We start from the raw sequence: 19,963 nt of genomic DNA on the forward strand, positions 1-19,963 counted from the left end.
GAACTGGTTCTACTCCATCAGAAAAGTTCTCTTTTTTTATAAGATATGAGACCGATTTGTTTTCAAAAAAAAAATAATGTCAGCTTTTCAATCCAGTTGTCTCTACTTGGACTGAATCATGCCAAAACGGAGTGGTAATTGCACTGTATTATGAACTCTCTCACTTGCCAGACATGAGGTGGTTTGGTTGTGCTTGTTTGCTTTCCTTACTAAGCCATTTTGGGGTGAGAAGTCGTTGAATATCTCTAACTTTCTATTTTCCTCACTCTATCAGTATTGCCAAATTAGCGTTTCTCCAAGACAGGTGGGGGCTGGGGAGATCCCAGCAGGTCAGCAAGCATTCAGTGGCGAGTTTCACGTAGGTGTGAGTTGTAAGGGTCGCTCGGACTTCACGGCGGGTTCCTTTGGAATATGCCTTTTGCAGGAAGAAGATCTTGCAGGCCAGAGCTAGTGCCACAAGCAGATTTCACTGGCGTCTGCAGGGAGGTGAAATCTGCCGGTCGTGCTTGCGATCTGCAAGCAATTGGATGTCCTGCGTTTTGATGCAGATTTTGCCTACATATAAAAAATTGGAGCGCAGGTCTTGAACAGCTTTCATGTATCACCGCGTAGCTGTTTCTGAAAGCAGCCTGATTCTAATCTTCTGGCAAAACCCGCAGTAGTTCTACCGAGATCACAGGATTTTACAGCTGAAAAGCCTGATGTGGGAGCGAGGAGACTTGCTGTGTAAGACTAGAGAACTGTCCTGTGGCTGTATTCTCTTCCCCTCGGCAATTCAGCTGAGGTCCATATTCTGGCTCCTCTCGTACCTTAACAGGAGAAGGGAATCCCAAAGGAGGTGCATCGGCTCCCAGTGTTCTACTGAATTACTGTCTACCTTTGGAGAAGATGCAGAGAAACTGGGGGGGCTGCATTCTTCACTGGAGTGAGAGAGTTACATCGACATACGTTAGCAGAGAATGAAATCCTAAATTGTACACCAAATGGCACCAGGGAGACAAAGACCAAAACAACACTTTGTCCTGTTTTCTCCGGTAGCCGTGATGATTGATTTTCACTGAGGTTTTGGCTCCCAGATCATCTAAAGATGTCGATAGGGGCAGTCTGAGGTTTTCTAGAAGCTGATGAGGTGTCTGATCTCCTTTGCAGTCAGTGGAGCTATTGACACCCAAGTGCTCCTGGAAATCTTTACTATTTCATTATTATTATTACCATTTTTCCTTTAATCTGGCCCTAGGCGTTTTTGAAAACATTACTCTCTCGTGCTCCAGGATCAGAATAAAACTATCGAGAGAATGCATTTCCAGTTTGAGATGCAATGCAACTTACTTCACTTCATGGAGAATGCAAACCCAGCTCCTTCAGGTATCTCACTACTGCCTGAATAGCTTATTGGCATATTTTACAGGAAATATTTTGAAACGTTTTCTTGACTTTGCCACCAAAAGAGCATTTGAACCATACATCCTGCTGATGGTAACAGAATATCAGTGTTGACCGTCTGACCAGTTAAGTTCTAGTAGTGTTCTTCACAGCCCTCCAGTAATATATCAAACACTGTTATGCACATAATGCAGCACTGTGATCTAATTTAAATAATACTTTTTTATTATTTATACTACTCTATGTAATATACATCAACACTTTGCTATATAACCTAAGTGATAACCCTCCTCTTAGTTATCTGCCAAACTTTGAATTTCTGTTTGGTTTATATTGCAGTTAGCACAGTTACCAAGTTGTAATGATGTCTCTTTTCCTTTGAAATGGGATGTGTAAGTCAAACTATACATTTTGTGTGTTTCTCTTTTGAGCTGGAGTTTATAAGGATTTACACACAACATTCGGTGTTCTGTATAAATCTGCATACATTTGTGAATTCATCTGTTAATCCCCTTTTATTTAGAAAGTATTAATTGATGGTGGTTTATTAGGGGTTTTTATTTTCGCATTTTTATTTTTAGTACTGGTTATTCTTGAATTAAGCAGAGACTTGTCAGCTGGGTTGCTTTATCTTTGATCATGTACATGACCTTATAATTCTTCCACAGTTCAGCAAGCAAGTACTAGCTTCACTGACCAAAAAAAAAAAAAAGTCTCAACCTAATGTGTTTATGGTGCTGTATTTTGCTGGTGTACATTTAAAATCAGAAATGATTTTAAAGGTCATTTTTGAGTTGTTTAATAAGTAGCCTTTCCTGGTTTGGGGAGTTTGGGTTTTGTTTTGTTTTAGCATTGAAACAAGGTATATTTATCTGAAGCTATATAATGGTTTTTCTACTGTATCACATTTCCTTTTGCAAAGAGAGCGAAATCAACCCGATGTAATATCCTTTCACAGTCAGTGGAAGGGGGTTTTGTTTCACCTTTTTATTTTCAGTTGATTTCGTTGGGCTTTGGATCAGGCCAGCAGTTACAAGAGCTCATCATCTGAGGGTTTAAGGGATAAACAACAACCTGTGCTGGCCCTCAGTGCTAGAAGGGATTTTACGGGATGCTAAAATTACGTGCTGGATTCTGGGAGGGCTGATCATCTAGAAATGGGAATCGTTTTAATTTGTTTACTCTGGCCTGAAATCCCAAGGCTTCATTTTTTCGTTCAGATGACATTGAACTTGAGTACATTTTAAGTTGCTAGAGCATTGTACATTTCCTGAGTATGTGTGTGGGACAACAATTGAAAGTCATACCTGTATTTGATAGCCAGTTCCATGCCTGCATCATTCACACTCACTACTTAAAACTGCCATGATATAAAATGTTGGGGGGAATGATTTGTGTGTGTATGAAAAGCATTATGGACTTGTACATTTTTTTATACTCTGATCTGTAATTTCTGAAATATTTTGTTTTACAGAAAAAAAGTGATAAAGCAATCAAAAGACCAAGAGATTTAGTATCAATGCTTAAGGGTCACAGGACCTTAACTGGCCAATAAGTTAATTTAGTACAGTGATAAGCCAATTTTTTTCCTGTACTTGGCGTCTGAAACTGCCAATTTCATCAATATTAAGATACGAACTGTGATGGGGAATGAACAGTGATGTTAAGTTGTATTTGTGTTTACCTAAATGAGCAGTCCGAAGGCAAGTGCAATCAGCTGATCTTTAGGAAATATGAAAATGTTGATTTAGAGGCATACTTGCATTTTACATTTTCTTGATGTGTAATCATATTGCCAAAGACAAACTATTTCATCAATTATTATTGTAAATAACACTTTCCCAAAACCTACCATAAAGTTTCTGTGATGTATTGTCTTCCAGTTGCAATAAAAATTACTGAGTTGCATCAATTGAACAATTGTAGTTGTGTGAATATTGGCTTCAAAACATGCCCACATACTACAGAGGAACCACAGTGGGTTTTTTACAAATTCCTTCCTTCATTATTGAATAGTTCTTGCCCCCGTGGGATGTTAGCTGTATCTTCACTGCAGTAGATACCAGCTCATGTTAATTCACTGTCATGTGCAAATGGCTAGACATACTAAATTGCTGTTAAGTTAGGGCCTGATCTTCCTTTCTCATCAGTTTTGCAGCCTGGAAACAAAGCTGATTTCACTGGGAAGTGTATCTTTTTTTCTTTTTAATTGGCAACAATCAGAAGAGACTCAGTAGTAAGACATGTCTAACGGTATGTATATAACATCCTGAAAGCATTGCTTTTTAATCTTTGCATCAACCCCCCCCAGGCTTTATTCTGGTTTCTGCAGCACCAGAACTCTTAATTTTGCCACGTTACTCCTTTACCTTTCGGCTTGAAGGGACTGTTAGAGGGGGGAAATCCTGTAGACCCAAGAGCTTCAAAGCTAGTTGCCTAAACTAACTCAGCCCATAACCACCTAGGAGGGACACTGCTCTTCAAATACTTGGAGCCTCCGTAGTCACCTTGGGCTGCTGCAGGAATCAGTGAACGCTCTTTGTTCACTGGTGCTAAAAACTAGCCTGTTCAGTGCCGCTCAGTATAGATCCAGCAGCCCAACCTAAGTCTAGAGTTGAAGAAAACAGTGCAAAAGTCGTGCCTTCAGAGAATGAATAATAGCAGGTATAAAAAATTTGCAGTAACCTCATAGCTTTCTCTAATTAAACTGAACAGTAAAATCTTATAAACAAAATCATTCCCCAAACACTGTGCTTTGAAAGCATTCTACGAACAGCCGTATGTGTCTATAGATTAAACTTTTAAAAGAATTAAGAAAAAAAGGTCCCCTGCTCTTCTGTCAGACTAAAATCTTTCCCACGCCCAATTTGAGACGCTGCTGAAGCAGGGGAGGATGGTTTCTCGGCCGTGGAATGAGAATGTATGGCTGCTGAAGCTGGAACGCCAGCTGGCCCGGAGCTGTAGAAGTGTCCCCCTCACTTGTCTGGACGCAATCCTGAGCGCTGGTGTTGGAGACCACCGCAGCAGGCATCTGAGGGACAAGATGGGTGTAAACAGGTCCTGAGGAGAGTGAGGCAGAAGAAACAAATGTCCAAGATATACACAAAATAGCATGAAAATGCCCAGCCCCAGTATCTGACCAGGCAATTGATACTTCAGTGTGTTGCCTGAAAAAGTTTCCATTTGTAACTTATCCTCAGCATCCGCTGCCGCCGCCATGAACAAAGAGGAGAAAAAAAAAAAAACTTGGCCAAAGAGACGAGATGAGAGGAGATTGGTGAGAAGGGAAAAACACTTAACTCTGCTCTGGACTGCCGTCCTCTAACGGACACCCCCTCCCATCCGCTGCCAGTTAAGCAAGTATCGTGCAGCACGGCCTGTGGATGGAACCGTAGTGACATGTGCAGAGGAGCGGGGAGACCCGCAGACTCCACGGAAAAGGTTTAGGCTTTCGGTGCAAGCCAGCAAGCTTGCCAAGAGACTGGGCTTGGGCTTCTTTCGGCACAGGGCATTACATGAGGCCCTTAAATTGTTTAGATCAGGCACGCTCTTTGAGATACCTTGAATCCCAGTTGTGCTACAGGCTCTTTGTGCAGTCTTGCAATTTGCCTGTCACAGGCAAAACAGTCTCAAGTTGCGAGTTTTACTTCATTCCAAATTCACACAGACTTCTCATCGCTCATTTGGGTATTCAGAAAGGACACAAACAAGCAACCACTTACATAAACACCTGTCCTACCTCCTCTCCAGCCTCAGCGCCCTCATTTCCACCATGGGTTACGCTCAGTTTGTCAAAACGCCTCTGGCAGGCCGTTGGGCAGCGTGAGCAGTTGAAGTGATTTATGTACCGGCTCTTTCTGCTGCTCTTTGGCGCTTGCTGGTTGTCCTGCTGCTTTGGGCATACTTGGTTCCTCTGCTGCTCTTTCTTCAGGGGTGTCCCTGCTCCAGCATGGGTTGCCTGCAGGCTGCAGTCCCTCCAGGGCATTCCTGCCCTGGCATGGTGGCCCATGGGCTGCAGTCCCTCAGGGGTACACAGACGCCTTTTGGCATCAAGTGGGTCTCCAGCAGCCCTCCATTTTCTGGATCCTTTATTAAATACTCCCTCCTCCAACTGCCCGTAGTGGTGGCACCAAGGAGGTTCCTCCCTGTTCTTGACCTCAGCCCTGAGCCGGCTGGAACCGGCTGTGACCAGCCCAGGATGTCTCCTGGCTGGCATCCACACAGGTGGTGCTGCCACCCCCGTGCTGAAACCTGGTCCCTCCTGGCCACTGCAGCACCGCAGTCCCTCAGCACCTCAGCTACGGCAGCGGCGGCATTCGGCCTGCTCAGGGCCTGCCCGGGCCCTGAGAAACCCAGGGGCAGGCGCCATGGCCGCACTCAGGGACACAGCCCTCGGGGGCCGCAGGGGCCGAGGCAGAGCACCGGCCCACCCTCGTGGCCAAGGCGCCCGCCCCTGGTGCGGGCATCTGCCCCAGGCGGCTGCCTCTGCCCCCAGCCCCTTGCGTACCCCCTGTCGGTAGTGCCCAGGCGTAGAAGTAGATGTGGTTGTGTAAGTGTGTGGTTGTGTAAGTGTGTAACACGGGACACGGAGAGGACTATGAGCTTTTACATTGCAAATTCTGGCTACAGAAGTCCAGACAGCCCAGGTAGCACAGGCAGGCTGCTTCCCGCTGGGAGTGCAGAGCTACCGCGCGTTCCCGTCCGGACGCCCCTGCAGTCTCCTCGCTGAAGTTCAGCAGCGGCGCGGCCAGAGGCGCGAGGCGTTGGGGACCCAAATCAGCAAGGAAGACGGCCCTCGCCTGGTCAGGGCACTTGGGGGAAGCCGTGGGTCCCCCGGCTCACCCGGCTTGCTTGCGGGAGCAGGTTCCTAATGGGTGTCTTGCACAGAATGGGTACGCACAAAATGCCTGAGTCTGTGTGGCCTCCATGTTGAATTCCTTCCTTTATACAACAGCATCTGTTACTACAGGCTGCCCTGTAAAGAGGCTGCACTCGGCTCTCCTGCTTGCCCATGCCCGCTGTCTGGTGCAGTTGCCTAGAAAGAAAGAAGAGACTGTAAATAGCGACAAAAGGCTTTGTTCTATGTACTCCAGAGCCTGTATTATGCCAGGAAATGAAATAACAATGGTTCCTGTGACATCTGCTTCTTAAAGAAATATTGTAAAGGAATAAATCTTCAGCTTTAATGCAGAGTGATGCTTCGACGGGGCATGCTCAATCCACACAAGATAATGAAAGACTTTTAAAACTTCATCATAAAATACAGATGATTAACAATGGTGAGAAATTTCGTGGAAAACACTCTACGGCAAACATCTGTCGGAATTAATAACAAACATGCACCCTGCTTTTAATCTTATGCTGTCTGACATGATTTTGATTGCCTGTAAATCTGCAGGTTTTGTTTATATTTCTATTTGCGTTAGGATTGGTTGCCACTTTATATTTGATCAGCAGTGCTGCTATTCACCGTGGTGTAAGAAATCAAATAATGATTGTGTATATATAGCAATCTGAGCATTACAGTGCAGGAGACTGTAAACACAAAATTTTAAAGTCTCTGCTTATCATCATAAGCAACGTTCTCTCGAGGTCTTTAATGACAATCAATTTCTAGAGGCTTTTCCCAAATAAGTGTTGTTAAAAACAACAGCATCTTTTTTTTGGTAGCTTGGTCCTGAAATGCAGTGTCTTCCTGCTGCTGAGACACAACTTCTTGTTACCCGTCTGTTTTCAATCAGTTGGACAATACACAAAGACAGTGCCGACATTTTTCTTCTCTTGCTTTTTTAAATGAGGGTTAGTACCTCAACAAATAGGAGGAAAACACCTTTGCTAGGTGCACCTCAGGATTCAGAAGCTGTGCATTAGGGACACCCTGTAACTCAGCTGCCTAATGTTGGATGACGCAGCAGATTCCTCCGGAGCCGACATTTCCATATGTACACACCCAGTCTTAAAAAACAAATGGCTTATTGGCAAAATACAATAGAAAAAGTAGGGTGAGTGAGAACGACAACGAAGAGGTTGATGACGTGACTGCTTTGCCCTTCATTAGGACAGGCAAACAGAGAGCATTTCAAAGTAATACAGTCTTGTCTTACTCCTTTGCAGCTTTGTTTTCGCATCTCTCAAACACAGATCAGCCTGGGATGCAAGGACCTGATTTTAATCATCGTCTTACATAATCTCTGCAATCATAGTAAAGAGCAGTGCTGTGCAGTGATTTAAAAAATAGCTTTATTCTGCTATCAGCATACTAATTAATACACTTGCTTATTCCCATCTAGTTCATTCACCGCCTCGGCTCCAGAAGCCACGCTTCCTGGGGTGTAATCAAACACAACTGGCTTTGCGTAACAGTATTGTAAGAAGCAGGTCATCAATCAGGGGAAGAGACCCGACTTCTGCTCCTGGTGGCCACCACCTGCTATCTCCTCCTGGCCCAGCGGTGGGGGGGACCTGTGCCCACAGCGAGATCTGGGTGGTGATCCACCATGCAAAGCACGTAGATTTGGGGAATATTGCCTAAAAGGCTGCAAACAGCATTCTGCCAGCCATTTTGAACTGCTGAGCTTTGCAAGCAAGGTAGGAGGGAAGGGAAAGGGAAGGGAAAGGGAAGGGAAAGGGAAGGGAAGGGAAGGGAAGGGAAGGGAAGGGAAGGGAAGGGAAGGGAAGGGAAGGGAAGGGAAGGGAAGGGAAGGGAGGGGAAGGGAAGGGAAGGGAAGGGAAGGGAAGGGAAAGGGAAGGGAAAGGGAAAGGGAAAGGGAAAGGGAAAGGGAAAGGGAAAGGGAAAGGGAAAGGGAAAGGGAAAGGGAAAGGGAAAGGGAAAGGGAAAGGGAAAGGGAAAGGGAAAGGGAAAGGGAAAGGGAAAGGGAAAGGGAAAGGGAAAGGGAAAGGGAAAGGGAAAGGGAAAGGGAAAGGGAAAGGGAAAGGGAAAGGGAAAGGGAAAGGGAAAGGGAAAGGGAAAGGGAAAGGGAAAGGGAAAGGGAAAGGGAAAGGGAAAGGGAAAGGGAAAGGGAAAGGGAAAGGGAAAGGGAAAGGGAAGGGCCCCCTGGCTGCCGAGGAGGAAAAGGTGGTAGCATGGGAGGTTCCTGGTGCTGCCTGAGGCATCCAGGAGCCATGGGGAAAGGACTGGGCGAGAAGCTCTGTCAGAAGCGGGTGCTCAGCATCTGATCTAGGAAGCCAACGTGGCTTTGTCTCTGCTAGCCCTTTTGTTTCTGAGAGACTTCTCCCTCACCATTTTCTGAAGCATTTTGTCTACTCCAAAGCATCATGGCTGCCCGTTCTGCGCCACTGCTGCCACTATCCCAGCGCTGCGGCTGCTCCTGGCCATCTGGGGACCAGCTGCCTTGTGCGACTTCCTCACCTGGGTACCAAAATTAAATGATAATAAAAAACTGCCTGTAGGGCTTTCCTGAACATCAGTTATGCTAAATGCCGTTACCTCCAGTGGGCTGGATGGAGACTGATGAATGCTGATGTGAGTGAGAACAAAATCATAGCCTTGAAATTATTCCACTTGTTAAATGACTTGGAAGAGAATCATCAACCAACTCCCAGGTACCATGTCAGGATACATCTCTGCTGCTGAAAAGTCACGTCTCCATCCTCCTTTTTTCTTCCTCACTGTCCTGTTTTGCTTCATTTCGAGCAACTGAACCATGTCCAAGGTGGTGGCAGGCTGGCTGCCTCAAACACAAAATCTGGGTACTAAGTACCTTTCGCCATTTTTTCTTATCTCTGTTTTTACAGCTATTTGCAGAGAGAGCCCTCTGACTCAACACGGCGTCTGACCTCCTAGACAGGTCCCACCTTACACCGGCGTTGTGTTTGCTTTAGTAAGCTGGAGTGTAAACAAATGGGAAAACAGGGGACTGCTTAAATTCGGTGAACAAGAAGCCTAATTGCTTGGGCATTTAGTGCTCCCGTGCAGACGGTAGCTGTTTGCTTGCCCTGCTGCTTTGCCACTCCCTTCAAATGAGGCTGCAGTAAAATTAACAGTCTGTGACGATATATCTAACTGGAAGCAAATCAGTCACCTCCATCATGCTGGTATTATCATCTCCACTGGCAGTGGTGTTTAAAACGACTGGAGGGATCTTACAAGGACCCCAGTCTGTATGACAAGTCACTGCTCAAGAAGTAAGGACTGGGCATGGCCAACTAGCCATGAGTCGCTGGGCTTCAAAGCCTACATTGGGTGGCCTGTATTAGGGTTACGTATCAGTGGAAAAAAAAGAAGGATTAATTATTTCCAAGAGTTGGAAGATTTTATTTTTTTTTAAGCAAGTCATCTTGAAACACCCAAGTAATAACTTGTGCCTGGCTGTGTTTGCAAGGTAGAATTATAATAATTTCTGGTTCAGGGTTCAGGGGCAGAAGAAAAGATTATTTGCTCAAAGGCAGGCAAAGCTTGTATCCCTTCAAGTGCCTGCAGTTGTTTATTCATGCAGACTGTAAATGCCACTAAAATACATGAGAGCTCACTATGAGGACAACTGTCTGATGCGTATAAAAATAAAAAGACAAACACATTTCATTTTAGAAAGAAGACATGTTACTATATAATACAGATTTTGGGACAAAATAAGAAGCTTGAAAGCGGCTGCTAAATGAAGGGGTGGGTTGCCAGAAGGATTAGCCACCCAGAAATTTTTCACTGGGACATGGCTGGGGTTTTTTGGATGAGACTCAGCCTATTCACATAATCATAGAATCAAAGAATCGTTTAGGTTGGAAAGATCTTTAAGATCATTGAGTCCAACTGTTAACCTAGCACTGCCAAGTCCACCACTAAACCATGTCCCTAAGCACCACATCCACAAGTCTTTTAAATACCTCCAGGCATGGTGACACGACCGCTTCCCTGGGCAGCCTGTTCCGATGCCTGACAGCCCTTTCGGTGAAGAAATTTTTCCTAATATCCAATCTAAAGGTTAGGGGTAGGATAGAGAAACAGCCTGGAGCCCCGGCACGAGTCAGGCTGCAAAGGGGCTGCCAAAGGGAAGGGGTACGTCGCCAAGACAGAAATTCTTCATGGGAGCCAGGTCCGGGGCTCTGGGGCGAAGGCTCAGCCCACGCCCAGGTAGGGAGATGGATGGACCCTGGAGCTGTGGTGTGAGTGGGGATGCAAAGGGGCTGCCAAGGGAAGGGATATAATCAGCTGAGAGGGTCCTGCCCTGACATTTTCAGCTGGCCAGGGTTTTTTCTTTGCATCTGCTTACCAGTGAATCTTATCAGATGGCTGGGTTTCATCTGCTCAGGCTTCTGCTGATGTGTGAACTCATGGAAGAGACCCCGGTCCCAATCCTGACTTTATCCAAGACATCTCGCTGCTTGTCTATCTTTGGATTTGAACTCTCAAACTGCAAATTTTTGTCTCGGTCTCCGGCTGTCATGGAGGCAAATACTGTTTGGATTTATTGCCTGGCTGGGTTTAGTCACCGCTGGCCATAGAGACTCGTGCTGTGGCTCACGCTTCCCAGAGTCTGAATGTGGAAGTTAGTTACACACCCAGGGAGGTGTGTGGGGATATGGTGCAACATGCAAACTGCTTTCCACTGCTACCTGGTGAGGAAAACCTTCGGCCTGCCAGAGCTAACCGCACGCAAGCTGCGGGGGGGACAGGAGACGGGTTGGTGGGACCCCTGGGTGCAGGCACCCAAGGTGGCCGGTGCCAAAGGAACTCCCCAGAGGACAGGGCAGCGCATCCCAGCTGCGCTGTGCTCTGAGCCGCGGAGCTCAGTTGCCTCGGGAATGGTACAGCAGGCAGGCACGTTCAGGGCCAGCCCCGGCACCTCCGGATGGCATTGCTGCGTAGACATCCGCGGGACTGCGTACTTAGAGCATTCACTGTCTTGCGCTGGCAGCAGGGATGATCAGGGTCCGTCAGACGCCGGAGGCACCTTTGCGCTTCGCTCTCCACGTGCTGTGCCAGCGGGTTGGCAGGCCAGACAGCAGCTGTGCTGGTCAAGGGAGTCCCGTGCAAATGGTCAGAAATGTTTTCTGCGTAGATCCTCAACACGGAAAGGGAAGGTGGCACTGCCTCGCGTTGTCTTCTAAGCAGACACCTGCACTTCTCTAAGCTAACCCGCCCTGTCCTATGCTCAGAGTTGTCAGTGCAGGAGTGGATGCTCCAGAGCAAAATCCTTTTTAGAGATAAAAGTGTCCTAGCATGCTCATTTCATTCTCCTTGTGAGCTTTTCCTGCACGTGAAGTGTTTACTATGATGACATGAGCAAACACCAGCTCCAAACTGAGTTTTTGCTGAAATGAAAAAGCAAACGTTTGTCTTGCACAGTCAGATTTAATGTCAGGGCACTTAATGGCCCTGACCAGCTTCATCTGGGGTCTCCTCCTACAGCCCTGCCCATGGACCCAGGAGTCCCACTTCAGCTCAGCCCTGGGCTGTCAGTCTTTGCCTGAGCTCTGTTGTAGTCTCCAGCTCAGCCACAGCAATGCCTGTGCCTGGTCATGGATCCAGACCTGACTTCCCAGCTTGACCCCAGACTACCTTGTCACTGTGGACCTGCCCAGCAACCATTGGGCTGTATCCAGCCCTGGGTACCCTCACTGAACCCGACTCTGACCAGCTGATTGAATTCCCAGCTTGCTTTCGGAGCTGCCTCATAAGCACAAAGTTGCCTGATGAGATCTGGATTCTTGGTAGAACCTGGTGAGTGTCTCCAGGTCTGCGCTCAGGTACTGTGGGGCCAGACCCTGGCTGGAGAAGGAGCAGCTTGCCTTCATGGCTCGCTGGCACCGAGGTGGAGTTGGGCCTCATGGCGATCCTTAAAGAGCTACGGGACTCTTAGGCATTGCAGATGGGGCACGCTGTGCCATGAAGCTAGCTCACAATTTGCTCGTCTCATCTCTTCAGTAGGCTGGAAAATATAACTAAGTCATTTAAACTGCTACTGCAAAAAAAGTTGTCTAAATGTCTAATCAAGTCCAATTAGAAATCTAAATGGATTATGTTTTCCACTGGGATACAAACAGCAGCCTTGTTTCTAGCCACCGGTGCTGAAAGGGAAGCCATGGTTTTGTGCTCCCTGAAGGCGCACCTCGCACGTGCATGGCTTCGTTCCCACGAGAGCAGCTCGCTGCTGGAGGTCACCTCCTGTCCACGGGTGCGGAGCTCCTGCGCAGCTCAGAGTGGGCAAGCTCCGTTGTCTGCTGGGTGGACCGGGGACCTCAAGCACTTTTTGACAAACTGTTCCCCATGTAACCAAGACTTCAGCAGCCTTTAACCAGAGGGGCTGCCCACGATCCTGCCAATGGCACCACTAACGTCATCTGTACTCTGCTGACATAAAGTAATTATTCCCTTCTCTGAAAAAAAGCAAAGCACTCCTGTGGGTGTCCTTTGATTCGGCTTGACCCCCTACTTTGTCCTGCCCTGATCCTCACTTGAAGAAAATTTTGTATGTGAATCACCAACCAGATGTAGCCAAATCTGAAGGTAAAGCAAGGAAGCAAGAGGAGCAAAACTAAACCTGTGCTACCTCTCACATTTTCATATTCTCAGGTGACAAAAAATTAATGTCATGACGTGATTGTACTTTTGGCATTTCTGTGATCTAATGGTCAGGCCAAATTTTTCTTAATTTTACAAAGAATTGCCTTTTTGTCAATACTGGCCTACAGGTGTCATGTTAGTGAACTTGTCAGAGGTGCTGCCATCCAGGTAACCAAACCACCAGCCCTGGTTACTCCGAAGCTGGTGGCAAAACTTAAATTGGCCAAAGAGCAGGGCTGTCCTTTTAAAAAAGCGCGTTTGTGGGTACGTCTATTTACATTTGGTCATTTTTTACAATCTTAGACTAATAGAAGATTCAGTTGCTTCTTTTCCAAGCCTATAATTTTCCTGTCATTTCCCTGCTCCCTTTTCCTTCACACAAGCTATTCTGTACAACTGCTGCCAGTAATCTCCACAGGCACGCACAAAAAACATGGCAACGATTTTGCCCCTCTCCCCCCCATGCACGTTATCTCATTTTGCTCTCAAGGACCGTCTTCTGGGTGGGGTACTGCAGATCCAATTAAATATGCTTCTGTATCAACACTGCTCCTAAGCAAAATATATTGATTGGTGAAGCTTTGGACCTACTTTAATCAAGTAATCTAAACAGGGCTTAAGCTTCAAAAGCCTGGTGATGCTCCTAGCTTCAAAGCTTTTACTTACACTGAATTAATTTATCCTGGATGTTCTAATGCTCCCAGCAACCCTATGGATTATAATGTTAGAGGTTGCAATCATGGCTCTGATAATATTCCCTAAGCTTAGACTGTATTGATCATGATGTAAAGGCAGAAAGAAGAGTGGGGAACACAAGGAGAAAGCAAAAGGATTTGATTTAAAGCAGGGGTGAATCTGTTCACCCCTGTAGCAGGTCGCTGGGAAGGAGTATCAGAAGGTGTTAACAGGTGTTTTTTTCTTGACTGAAGATTCATTCCTATATGGACCAAGTGTCAAATGCTCATTTCCACACTCCTCCTTGCATAATATTGTCATTATGTATTAATGTATTATGTCATAAATATAATTCTTGGGCAAAAGGAAGGTTGGTTTGGATTTCACATGCAGCAGCTAGCACAGCGTTGTTGAACGTCGGTACAAGTTACGGTATTAGTCTCAGCTCCACCCTGGGAAATGGGAGCAACATTTTTTCCCAGCCCAAGCGTGAGCTAGAAGCCACCGTGTGTAGCCACCTGGTGCTAAATTATGTGCATAATCACACAGCCTCTGCACGCTCCAGAAGCAGACCTGGTAGTGTTAGGTTAACAGTTGGACTCGATGGCCTTGCGTGTCTTTTCCAACCTAAATGATTCGAAGAACTTTCTCATCTTTACGAACCAACAGGTTTATATTTGTAAGAACCAGAAGGGCTCTTCCATACACCACTGAACACCTGTGCAAACACACGGAAATGTCTGACTTGGTGCGCACTGTAGTATAAAGACGCTGTTAAATCTGATACGGTTTGACCCTCGTTAGTGAGGAGAGAAACGTGACAGTGTTCGCTTAAACAAACATACCTGCACCCACTCCAGTGTTGATGCAGGGTCCCTCAGGGCTGCCGGCCTGTAAGCCAGTGGCGTCTGGCTGCTTTACCGAAAACACACAGGACTGACGTCCTCTGTTGCCGTTCCTCTCAGCAGAGACCCGGGATGGTCTACATGGGCAGCTCCATCCTGGCAGAGTACCGACTGGTCAAGTCTGCCGGGGGCTGGGCAGTAGGGCAGAGTTATTGTCCATCAGTGGAGGGTGGCAGAGAGCCCTCTCCAGACGATAACTCCCAAAATCTCTTCAGCGGCCTTGCCGTGGGCCCTGCCTGTCTTCCAGAGATTATCATGAAAAGAGCGTATTGCTGAATGAAATAAAAGATGATTTAAAGCAAAGACAACTTTCATGTTGTTATTAGGTGGCCAGGTAAAGGCTCATACTATTTTCAATACAGACTATCTCCTGCTTTATGAAACTCAAAGCCTATGAAGCGATTTCACACAGAGAGCTCTGATTACTACAGCAATAATTTCTTCTAACAGCCTTTCAAACACTTACTAATAGAAAAAATATCAGTTCAAACTGCCTTTCCATCACACAGCAAATACCAATGTTCACAGTGTGAACTTTAAAATCCCATCTGATTAGTTAATGCCAACAATTACTGGTGTACTGTCAATTTAGATTTCTGTTGTCCTCTGCTGATCTCGGTCTCCATATACTGTGCAGTGCACATCACTTAAAAAGTAACTTTCCTTTGCTGATTGGCTGGGGATGATTTTTTGTCCTGCTGTCAACTGGCAGTGAGTAAAATAGGAAACTTTGGCACATTTTCCTGTCGCGGGCTCCCACCTCGCTGCTTGCCACCGGTAGGACAGCATCTTTAAGGATACAGACACTGGCTTCAAGAAGGGAGCAGGGAAGTGACAGCAAGAGCAGTGCCACTTGTTTTTGTTTCCTATACTCTTATTTCATAAACCTTTGGGCGCATGCAGATGGCTGCTTTTCTGTTTTCATGGTGGCAGAGATGACTGGTACCTCCCATGAGAAAAGACACAAAAAGGAGCTAAAAGGTCAATCGTGGTCTAGGTAAGCTATTGATAGTGCTGCACCTGGTGTTTGGAAGGCATCAGGTCTTCTAAACTATTTCTTTCTTCTAGTCTGCTAGTGTCAGGAACCGTATTCCTCCAAGGGGTAACGTAAGGCAGCCTCTGGCATTTTGGCATTTCTTCCCTCAGCCCTAATTAAGCTTGAATACTCTTTACAATAGTATTTAAATTCTGATTGACTATATTGTGGCCAACCTAAGCGTGCCTTTTTTTATACTCTTAGGTTCAAGAATGGGTTGAATTATTCAATGCGCACTGATTTCTGAAGCAGGGTTAAGAGATTGAACGAGGAGATGACACCAGCCCCCACTTCCCTTACAGTTCTTCCACCCTATACTCCAAGATCTCTTAAGAGAGACCAAGACATTTAGACAGCTGCATCCCAGTGGAAGGAAGGGACTGACTTTTCACTCTGCAAAATCTGCCCCTCAGGTTCACAGGTGCTAGAGACGACTGAGGAGACTCGGTACATCTGATTAATTTTGCTTAAGGTCACATAACACAACCTCAGTCCTGAATAAATGTGGACTCCCTGCATACATGTCTGACTGTGGCACAGTATGGTTTCTTTCTATTTTATTCCTAAAGCCCTTGGAAACTGTATATAGAGAGTAGACCTCTGGACTCCTAATTTTTCTCTCCCTGTTCCTGCCTCTCTCCCCCCCCCAGTAGTAATCCCTTTCTGTGCTGCCCGCAGGAGAAAATGAGTCCGCTTGTACCTCCTGCGCACTGCTGCCAGGCCATTTTACGTAAGCATCCCTTTATGTTCTCCGTCGCAGGGCAGCACGTCCTGTGGGAGCTGGTGGTTGTCTTTACTCTCTGACTGTAAACATGCTGAATACATTCCGCTCTGTCACCAGTGACCGGTGGATAACAGACATACTGTCATACCTGTGCTGCTTTCCCTGGGCTGTGCTGATCACTCTCCTACTGAGCACGCGGCACCGGATCACTTGCCATCAGTGATACGGAGGCCGGGATAAGCCTTCCTTGCCCCCCTCTTCCCAAGGCTTTGATACGTCAAGGCTGCTCCAGTCAGCCCTCTACGGGAAGCTGTAGTATCATCCTCCTACTCATTCAGGGGTAGGAAGACATTGCAATGGACAAGCTGGGCTCTCTGTGGCTGTGGTCACATTTGTGAGCCTCCCATTTCTCCTGAGAGTTTTCCAGCGTTTGACCTTCATGGCACTCCCCCAGGGTTGGCAGAGGTTGGAGGAGATGTTTGGATTGAAATCCAGCTGTCACTGTGTGGCCTGATTGCTCCAAACAGCCAACCAAAGTGCCAGAAAAGCTTGTCTTGGATGATTCCCCATTCCCAGCCTTGTCTCCTTCCACTGGTGGAGCTGCTTTTAGGACAGGGGACAGAATTATAGAGTTTGAGATTAGTCAACAGCTGGAGTCTACACAGGGTCTTCACTGCTAGGGGTAGGAGTGGGAGGAGGTGTGTATCCACACGGATACAGGTGGGGGAACACAAGCTGCAACCTGCTACGTTGCTGCAGGCTTCACTATCCTGTAGATACCATGGTTTGGCTGCAGACTCGGAAAGATGGGGTTACAGGCAAGATTTTGAGGTAAGTCAATGGAGTGTGTTAATAGCAGAGGGGACTGATTAGGATGCATGATGGTATCAGATGTGCGTGTGTCTCCTCACTGATGGAGAGCTGCAGGCAACGTGACTTTTTTAAGTGCAGGTTGCCCCCTTCCACCAAAAGCCTGAGGCTTCCACCCCTCACTGTGTTTGGCTACACCATGGCTGAAAAAGGCTCACATCTTACACGGCCATTGAAACCCTTGCTGCAGTTTTCTGTGCTGGGAGGTCAGCAGCTGCCTACACAGTGTGTCAGAGCCCATTTCACCTGATTTTCATCGTGGGATGCAGTGGGAGCTTGAGAGCAGTACCAGAGCAGATCAAGCATCCTTATATTGAGGAGAGAACAGGAGTTTACTGAGAGGTTGCAAAGCTCTCTGAGCGCCCGATCGCTCATTTTGTATTCGCGTGCCGCTTTCAAGCAGAGGGTGGCGAGAGCGGGGGGAAACACCATGGTTCATTCAGTCATTAATTTAATAAATATCGGGAAAGGGTAGACAAAATTGGCTGTTTCCTTTGCTTAATGTTTTATCATTTGACCTTTATCTATTTCAGGAGATGGAGAATGGTGATATTGTACGTCAGCTGTGCTGGCCACTGAAAAAACTGAATTTAGGGAGCTCAGATTTGGGAATTTGGGCCTCTTCTCAAGCTGAAGCTGAGTCATAGGCCACTGAAATGGTGCTCTGAGGAACAATCCCACAAATGGGACTTGGTGCCCAGCTCTCCCTCACATCAGCATTGCACAAACCTGGAAAATTCGTCGGCTTTCTGTACTGGTGGGATCTAACAGACTGCTTTACCGAACACCAACGCAAACCCCTAACGCAGGCACGCTTGTGTAGACTGAGTACAACCATGTTTGGGTTAATGTCTAGATAATGGTGACACTGTTCGGTTTAGGCACGATTACTTTGTGTGCCTTACTAAGAGGAGGGACTGATACGAGGGACTTCAAGGAGACATCTTGTTACAAGGACGACAACAAGGATAGGAGAACGCCACTGGCATGAAGTCGGTGAAATCCACAGTAACTGGGGTAAAGGTGGCGAGGGGAGATCACGACCATCGACTCAACTGAGGGTCTATGCAAACTGCCCCTCCACCTGCCAAGAGCCTGCGTGCTGATTTACATGGCAAGCAAAGCCAATTTAAATATAACAAACCAATAGCAAGCGATACGGCAATCAGTAACCGATGAATGTAAATTTGGGCGGGTTTTCCATTGGTTTTGCTAATCATGTAACAGGATAAATAAGTTGTAATTCCTTTGTGCGGTGTGCTAGCTTTGTGGAATTACCACCCAGCACCCATCTTTGTGCAGACATGAAATAAATAAGTGTATCTCGGCTCTGTGTGTAAGATGATTGGCCTGTTGCACACCGGGTACCGGACCCGTTGACTGGGACAACACTTGCACTGCTTTGAACACATGTACCAAAGTTGAGAAGGTTGAAATAAAGGATGGCTTACAACCAGTTAACCACATTTACTGTACAGGTTTGTACTGGATCACCAATCTATGTTGGTCACACCAGAGAAAATTTCCTAATATAACCAAATCCCAAGTGACAGAGCAGGCTGCATCCCAGGCTGTGTACTGAATTGCTGCTCACTTTCTTGCCAAGTCTTTGCCTTTCTCTCATTTTGTCTCTCTCTCATTTCTTTTTTCCTTTCTTCGTGCAGAGAAAAGAAATGATTGCTAATGAATTGCAAGCATGGGGTATGGAAAGATCAGTTAATATGGCCCAAGTATTCAGCAATACAAATATATTAAAGTGATCAAGCAATGAATGAAAATTGACCCAAAGAGCAGGTTCCACTGAGAAAACATGTGAGAATGTAAATTAATGTGACTTGATGAAACTTGAAATGTCATAACACAGCAGGGCATACAACACATCAGAGGAAATGTGAAAATTATACTTTTTCCTGAAATCATAGTTTTCAAAAATAAGTGGCTTTTAAATTCTTCTAAAAATATAATAAAGGAATTAGTGTCAAGAAAAAGGTTATTGTTGTTTATCAGACTGCAGGCTCAGTCCATGGTGGCTTTTCACAAATATCCTCTTATATTCCTCTGACTATGCAGCGGGAAAAAGAAAATAAAAATCCTGAAGTCTTTCTACTTGTCTGGATCCCTCTTCCTCTTAACTTTGCACAAGAGAATTTTTAAAGTTGTTTGGAGGGTAAATGTCATGCTAATCTATCACTTTTTTTGCCTTTTGGCGATTTGCTTTCATCCAAAAGTTCTAACGCTTAGAAGCAAGCAAACAAAACAAGAGGAAAGGTCACTTGAAATTAGTCTGTCTTCTAATAAAACTTACTTAAAAGGGAGGGATAAAAGCATCGGGAGACAGAATTAAGTAGTTATGCTGGCAAGTTTCCACACCCAAACAGAAAATGTAACATACTCTCCCCCATTCCACGTATCCGTATTTGTTTGGTGACAGCATGACTGGCCCATGTGTTGGGAAAGTCTTTCCTCTCCTTCTGTCATGAGAGATGTTAGAGTCAGTGGGCATCATGGTGTTGGGTTGACAGTTGGACTTGATGGTCTTAAAGGTCTTTTCCAACCTTAATGATTCTGTGCGTCTGTGATTTTTCTGCTGGACTCCATGCTGGAATATGGTCCTCATGGGGGTCTAAGACATGAAGAGGAGGGAAAGGCTTCCTCCTCTGTACCACTCTGCACAGCCAGCAGGCAGCACAAGAATAGGTCCCTTTTCATCCTGCACAGAGTGGATTTCTCTAAGAAGAACACCGAGAGTGCAGGTCTGCAGGACGAAAGGAGGAGTTGCCACACACCACAAAATTGTTAGCTTGGTCCTCTGACTGCAGTGACCACGCGTGGAAAAGGGAGCCTGAGCC

Source organism: Phaethon aethereus (genome assembly GCF_964289735.1).
Source record: "Phaethon aethereus genome assembly, chromosome: 5".
NCBI classification, from domain to species: Eukaryota; Metazoa; Chordata; class Aves; order Phaethontiformes; family Phaethontidae; genus Phaethon; species Phaethon aethereus.